Here is an 8,353-nt window from a genome sequence, read left to right as displayed (position 1 = left end):
AAGAAACAAGTGTGAGAGTTTATAGTAGTTTCTCATAGGTAGTAGAGAGGATGGGAGGTAGAGAGGTCTTTTGTTCTTCTACACTATTACATACAGAGAACATGACATAAACATTATTAAAATATGGATAATATATGAAAATGACAATAAAATGAATTCATAGTGTATTTACTATAGTCTTGAGTTGCATTCTAAGACTCATCACTACAATACACTGTGATGAACCTGTCAAGAGAAGTTCACATAAAGTACTTAGGGAACAAGGCGAAGGGACGCTCTTAGCGAGTGATTGCAGGAGAATAACTAGAAAATTATGCTTTCAAGAAACTATAGGTTCCCAAGCAGAAAAAGATCATTCCAGACAAGGATGAGGACAAGTCTGTGCTACCTGAAAATGTAAGGTGTGTGTTGTTGTTGTTACGTGCCATTGAGTCAGTTCTGACTCACAGCAATCCCAGATAGGGTTTCTGAGGAGTGACTGGTGAATTTGAAAGACAGACCTTGCAGTTCAAACCAAATTTGTAGTCCAGTGCATCAATCCACAATGCCACCAGGACTCCAAGGGCTACGTAGTGACTACAAAAAGAGTTTCAGTTGAAGTGTAGGATTTCTAAGGTTGGCAGAAGAGCTACTGAACAATTAAATGCACTGCCATCTAATTGATTCTGATTCATAGAGAACCTATGTAGGCTTTCTGAGACTATAAATCTTTTCTGACAAAAACCTCCTCTTTCTCCCACAGAGTAGCTAATGGCTAATGTATTTGAACTGTTGACTATGTGGTTAGCAGCCCAACATGCAACTCAACATACCACCAGGACTCCTTATTGGGCAATGCAAATACATGATTGTTTTTGGCAAATTTTTTTAGCATGGTCATTGACAAAATAGAAGCTTAACATTTATATAAAGCATACTACAGCTCTAATAGAGGTTTTTTTGTTTTTTTGTTGTTTTTTTTTTATGACACAAGTAATGCGTTCATTAAAAAACACATATAAGCAAAAAGCAGAAAAACAAAAAACTCACACCACATAGAAATAAGCAGTTAAGTTTCTGATATATGATGTGTACACACACACACACACACACACACACACACACAATTTGGGATTTCTATCCTACATATGTGAACTGATACTCAATATGCTGTTTTGTATCTTGTTATGTTCTACTTTATAATATGGAATGAACATCTTTCCATGCATATGTGTGAAACTTTCCAATTGAAAAACAGACCTAGGAGAAGTGTTTACATACAAAATCCAATGAGATGCTGGAAAAAAGGAAAACTACCTAAACAAAATACCACCAGATTATTAAGAGTAAAATGAAGATCAAAGATACATCAGAAAATGCTAACAAAGCGAAAGCAGGGGCCAGATCTTAATATCAGACAAAGAATTCAAGGCCTAAAGCACACAGGATAAGGACGGCTTCTAGAATGGCTTTGCTTCCAATGCATCATCACAAACTTACTTCTTACACTTCTCATCTCTTCCCTAAGCCTTTCCAACTCATCTACTCCTCTTATCATCTCTTTAGGGTCCAAATGCCTAACAGGAGTGTCCTCTTTAAATCTCTGGCCAGGTTGAGCCAGCCCTCCTCCAACGTGTCCTTGTGCTTCCTGGCTTACACCTTCTCAGGAAGGTTGATGCTGTCCTGCCGCCTGTGGGACATCTCCTGAAGAGCGGTCTTCCTCCGCCTTTGCCATCTTCTGGCGGCTTTCTTTCATTTTCTTCAAAAGATTTTTGCATGTTGAGTATTTTCTTATTATTTTTTCCCTTTTGAATAAAGTAATCCTGCAGGGATCCGGGGGATTTTCCTCCCTCTTCCCTCACCTCGATTTGTACTGTGCCCAAAAGACCAAAATTCCTTCAAACAACCTGAAATGTTCCAGACCACCTCTCTCCTCCAGCAAAACGAAGCAGCTACCTCTAATAGAGTTTTGACCAGATTGTATCAGATTGTTGTTGTTGTTAGGTGCCATCGAGTCAGTACCGACTCATAGCGACCTTATGCACAGCAGAATGAAACACTGCCCGATCCTGGGCCAACCTCACTACTGTTGCCATGCTTGAGTCCATCGATGCAGCCACTTGGCCAATCGATCTTGTTAGGGGTCTTCCTCTTTTTTTCTGACCCTCCACCTTACCAAACATGATATCCTTCTCCAGTGACTGGTTCCTCCTGACAATATGTCTGAAGTATGAGAGACGAAGTTTGGCCATCTTGGCCTCCAAGGAGCACTCTGGCTGCACTTCTTCCAAAACGGATCTATTGGTTCTTTTGGCAGCCCATGGCACTTTTAATATTCTCCTTCAACACCATAACTCAAAAGCATCAATTCTTCCATGGTCTTCCTTATTCACTGTCCAGCTTTCGCATGCATATGAGGTTATTGAAAATACCAAGGCTTGGGTCAGGTGCAACTTAGTCCTTAAGCTGACATCTTTGCAATGTCATCAAATCGGTTCTGACTCACAGCAACCCGTTTATGGTTTCCAAATTGCAGCTGGTGACCTTGATCTGCCAATCTTATTGTTCAAATTGACTACGGAGTCCAACGCATAAACCCACTGTGCCACACCAGATAACAGAAAAATCTCTAGTAGTGTAGTGGTTACAAATCAGGCTGAGAACCTTAAGGTCAGCAGTTTGAAATTACCCGCAGTTCTGTGGGAAGATTTACAGCCTCGGAAACCCTGTACAGGGTCACTATGAGTCGGAACCGACTCCATGGCACATAGCCAAGCATATCCAAAACCACACTCACTTCTCGTGAGTCAGTTCCAACTCAGAGTGACACTGTCTGGGGCCTCCGAGCTGGTAAATCTCTACAGAAGCAGAAAGGTTAATCTTTTGCTAACTGAGTGATTGGTGGCTTAAACTGCCAACCTTGAGGTTAGCACTCCAGTGCTTATCCTCTTGTGTAAGCAGAATGTGTAAAAAGACTAAAATGAGTCAGAAGAGTCTGAAGACTGTTAATTTATTTACAAGTTCTTGCAGAATCCCAGGAAAGACCTGAGTGATTATACCAAGATTATGATTTGTTGAGTCTTCTTACAGACCCATAACTTCTACAAAACCATTTATTTAGGTGATTGCATTTACTCAGAACCATAAAAAGTCAAATATTATACTATCCACATTTTATAGAGAGTGTAAATGAGATTTGTTGTTAAGTACTGTCAAGCTTGTTTTGACTCATAGCAACCCTGTGTAGGGTTTCTGAGGAGTGGCTGGTGGGTTGGAATTGCCAACCTTGTGGTGAGAAGCTCAGAGTTTATACTACAGTGCCACACCACCAGGATGCTGAAGTCACAGTTTAAAAGGGTGGTAGAACCCAAACTCAATAATTCCAGAGTGGATACTAAACCAGTACCTATGATTTTCTCAAGTCTGAAATTAGACAAGTGCCATCAAGTTGGTTCCGACTCATAGTGACCTTGCATAGGGTTTCTGAGAAGAGGCTGGTGAGTTTGAACCACTGAACTTGCAGCTCAAACCAATCTTGTGGTCCAGTGCTTACCCTACAACATCATACCAGATTTTATCATAAGCATAAAGTAAAACTATTGGAGGGTGATGTGATATGATATCCAATATTCCGAAAAGACTATACTATGGCAAGAGTCTACAACTCATCTGTCAGTTTGTCCTACTGTCGTGGTTTGTGTGTTGCTGTGATTCCAGAAGATATGCCACTGGTATTTTAAATATCAGCAGGGTCACCCATGGGATATGGGTTTCAGCAGTGCTTCCAGACTAAGACAGACTGAAAGAAGGAGAGGTGGGCTACTACTGAGATCCTTACAGAGAGCAGTGGAACACTGTCACATACAGTGCTGGAAGATGAAAACATTATAAACAGCTCCAGAACATCTCTTTTCACCAGACTTATTCCATCCATATGCTGAATTCCACTTGAATTGCTAAATTCAGATTGAATAAATATGGTGAAAGTTTACAACCAGACAATGTTCTCATTGGAGGTGGTGGTGATTGTGTGTTGTGGATTGTGTGTGTTGTGGTAATTGTGTGTTCTGAGGCTGTAAATCTTTATGGGAGCAGAAAGCCTCATCTGTCTCCCATGGAACAGCTGATAGTTTCAAACTGCTGTCCTTGAGGTTAGCAGCCTGACTCTTAACCACTATACTACCACCCCTCCTTTCTAATTGGAGGAGGACTCTTTAATAATCTGCTTGCTGAAAGCAAAGAGGATCTGAAATACTTACTGATAATGATCAAAGACTACAGTCTTCACTGTGGATTACACCTCATTGTAAGACAACAAAATTTCTCACAACTGCCTCAATAAATAACATCATGATGGATGGAGAAGAGATTGAAATTGTCAAATATTTCATTTTGTTTGGATCCATTATCAATGCACATGGAAGCAGCAGTCAAGAAACCAAATGACATGTTGCATTAGACAAATCTGCTGCAAAAGATATCTGTAAAATGTTCAATAACAAATATATCAGTTTGAAGACTAAGGTATGCCTGACTCGAACCATGGCGTTTTCAATGGCCTCTTAGGCATGTAAAGTCAGCAACAGGAACAGAAGAGTGCAGAATTGATACATTTGAATTTGGGTGTTGGACAAGGATATTACAAGTATCATGGACTTCCAGAAGAACACACAAATCTGTCTTGGAAAAAGTATTGCCCAAATGCTCATTAGAAGCCAGGATGGCAAGACTTCATCTTTCTCACACTTTGGACATACTATTAGAAGGCATCAGTCACTGGAGATGGGCATTATGCTTGGTAAAGTGGAGAGCCAGGGGAAAAAGAGGAAGATCCCCAATGAGATGGATTGATACAGTGGTACCAGCAATGGGTTCACGAGTAATAGTAACAGTGAGTATGGTGCAGGACTCGGGAGTGTATCCTTTTGTTGTACATGGGGTCATTATGAGGTGGATTTGACAGGACAGAAACTAACAACAACAACATTGCAAGTGTGGAACTCAGGCTGGTGAAACCCATTACAGTTAAGAATTTATGATGTTTGAGAGATAAAAAATAATATTCTGGAACCACCAAGAAGGAAGAACATGAATGAAGCATGAGACTCTACCTAGAAGCATGCCAACAGCAGAGACCGTGGCCAAGGTGGTGGCATGGAGAGATAGAGCAGCTTCAAGCTCCAGGCCCATGGACTGAGAAAGACTGTGTGCCTGCAGACAGGAGGCTGGCTTGCAAAATATGCCCTTAGGACATTTAAACAAATATATATTTTTTGTTTTGGATGTATACACCAAATATTTTTGCTTTGTTCATTTGTGAAGCATAAGATGTAAAAGGGAAGCCACAGGGAGGAAGTAGGATACCTACTATTGCAGGAAGAGGATTGAAACCATTTAAATGCAACAAATCATATTAAATGTAAATTGAATTAATGAATAAATCAATTTAAATAAAATAAATAAATTTAACTAATAAATGTAAAGCCAATGATCTTGTCTGTTAGCCTTCACTCAATTCACAAGAAAACGATTTTAAAAAGAAAGAAAAGGAGAAAAGAAAACACCTGCCACAAAAACCCTTTCCTGAATATTCCTAAGAACTCATGAAAACTAAAGGAGCCCTGGTAACACAGTGGGTTACATGCTGGAGTGCTAACTGCAAGGGCAGCAGTTTGAATCCACCAGTTGCTCTGAGGAAAACCAATGAGGCTTTCTGCTCCTCTAAAGACTTACAATCTCAGAAACTGTATACAGGGTCACTGTGAATTGGAACCAACTTGATGACACGCACAGCAGTAGCAGTATGGAAAAGAAGATATTTTAGAATAAGAAAACAACACTTTTTAGTCACATAACATCCTAGGACAATAATCAGCTATTGTTGTAACTGTTCAGAAGCATAATTATAATTAGATCCTTTAGAAAGATAATTTGCCAACTATCAACTTTAGGACAAGAGCTTTATAGCAAAGACAGATCTGTGCGGGTGTATGAGTGAGGGGAGAGATGATGTTGGTAGAAGTAGGAAGGGTCATGAAAGGGAGAACTGGAAAGACATAGAGAAAGTGGTACAAGACAGAGAAAAGAGATCAGATAAAAATGTCTAAGGGAATTGGTATAATCACCACTTGCTGATGTATGAAATCAACATTTTTGCTGTCAGACAGAGGGATCTAGATAATACTTTTTCTGTTTTCAATCTTATTTTGATACTAATTCTGATACAACGTCATTTGTACTTCCTTTTACAAATTAAGCAGCAACAAGAAGAAGAAGAATTAATGATGTTTGTGGCTTCTAATTAGGGCCAGAAGTAATCGGAAATCATTGTTTTGGAAACCTTTTCTGTTAAGATAGAATCAATTGAACTTGGTGACAGATTGAAGTGTAGGTGAGAAAGGGGAGGAATCAAGGATGATCCTTATGTTTTAGGTTGAAGAAACTGGACAAATGGAGATAGGGCAGGTTAGGAGAAGAGCAGGAGTTTTCAGAATGGAATATTAGGTAACAAAATAGTGAGTACAATGAACAAATGTAGCTTGGAAAGAAGAAATGAAATACATTCTAATGATGTTTTTGGAAACAAAGAGCCCATGAACAATGAGAAAATAAACCTGAGGCAGAGGAGGGACTATGATCTTGCCCCCTAGCTCCTCAGGTTGAGTTCATTTGCTGACTGGAGAGGATAATAGCATGATATTAGGGAGTCAAGAGATGACAGAGAGTTTGACTCATTTAAAATAAACAGTCTAAGTTGACTTTCAAAGTAGGGATACTAATTAGGTGAAACTTAGTATCTTCCTGAGAAAATAGATCACTAAATATTATGTTCCTTGTAGCTGTATTACTGTGTATGAATCCTACTAGTGCCATTGCTTAATTTTATGATCCAGGACAAGTTATAACTGAATCTCTCTGTACCTTTATTTCTTCATCTGTAAAATGCATTGAATAATACTAATTACTTCATGAGTGTTTGTAAAGATCAAGTGGGATTAAAGCACTTATAAAAAGGCTTGGCATGTATAAATAGAAATTAGCTGTTTCATTTTTATCATCATAACCATTACACACTTACAGTACTAGGTAGTTAAAGGCCAAGGATTTAAAAAATAATTTTAGTTATCAAAGTTGCCTAAATTGGCACCAGTACCAGTTAAACTTTCCAAGAGATATCCTAAGATGCATTACTGGATATTTGCTAAAAAATATTCAAATTTTAAAGTAAAAATAAAAGAATTCCAGTGAGTAGTCCTTTCAAAGTAAGTTTGTCTCCTGTCTTTTTATCTCTAAAGCTATGACATCCGTTGGCCCATTAATGGTGCCTTCATCGCACATTACTGGAAAGGATTGTTGTTATTAAGTGCTGCTGAATCAGTTCCAACCCATAGTGGTCTCGTACAGGGTTTCCAAGGAGCAGCTGTTGAGCTTGAACCTCTAACCTTGCAGTTCAAAGTGACTTTTCAGTCCAGTGTATGAACACACAGTGCCATACCAGGATTCCATTAGGAAGCATAGAAATTGGTAAAACTATTCCAGGTACACAGAAAAGTAACAGAAAGGGACACAGTAGCGCAGTGTCTTGTCATATAGGTGTTGGCTGTAGAAAAGAAAAACAATCTATACTTCCTAACAGGAGTCCCTGTGAAGGTCACAGAAACACCACCAAAGTAACGCAGAATTAGAGAATCCCACTGAACTAGTACATGTAAATGATAGTGAAATAGTTCATACAATGGGCTCCACAAAATATTTGTATTAAAACATTGAAAATAGGAAAATTCCATTTTAACAACAACTACAAAAAATGTGTGTATTGCTTGATTTGACTCTACTTGTTAAACAATTATATCTCTATTTTCAACAATTTGCACTTAGAAGGTACGATTAGGATTTGAAAACTCAAAGTAATAGTGTACAGCATGCTCTCTATGTTGGCATTTTCTTTCTTATTAGTTGCCAACACGGTGGCTCCGACTCATAGAGAGCTAATGCCCAACAGAATGAAACACTGCCTGGTCCTGGGCCATCCTCAAAATTGTTAAGCTGAAATTCACTGCCGTTGTGATTGTGCCAATCCATTTCTTTGGGGCACTTCCTCTTCTCCAAAGATCCTTCACTTTACCAAACATTATGCCCTTCTTAGGGACTGATCCCTCTTGGTAAATACATTCAAATTATGAGAGGCGAAGTCTCACAATCCTGGTTTCTAAGAACCATTTTGACTGTACTTCCTCCAACAAAGACCTGTTTGTTCCTAGGGCAGCCAATGGTAGTTTTAATGTTCTTCTCTAACACTGTGACTCAAATGCATCAATTCTTCTATGGTCTTCCTTACTTATTGTCCAACTTTCTCATGCATATGACGCTATTG

General features: G+C 39.0%; 1 pseudogene; it reads right to left on the bottom strand.

The window, feature by feature from the left end:
* Positions 1-1,405: 1,405 nt before the first annotated feature.
* On the bottom strand, positions 1,406-1,757 carry LOC102837034 (annotated as a pseudogene).
* Positions 1,758-8,353: the final 6,596 nt, after the last annotated feature.

The sequence above is a fragment of the Chrysochloris asiatica genome, unplaced genomic scaffold (genome assembly GCF_000296735.1).
Source record: "Chrysochloris asiatica unplaced genomic scaffold, ChrAsi1.0 scaffold00029, whole genome shotgun sequence".
In the NCBI taxonomy this organism is placed as follows: Eukaryota; Metazoa; Chordata; class Mammalia; order Afrosoricida; family Chrysochloridae; genus Chrysochloris; species Chrysochloris asiatica.
This window is presented reverse-complemented; position numbering and strand designations above follow the sequence as displayed.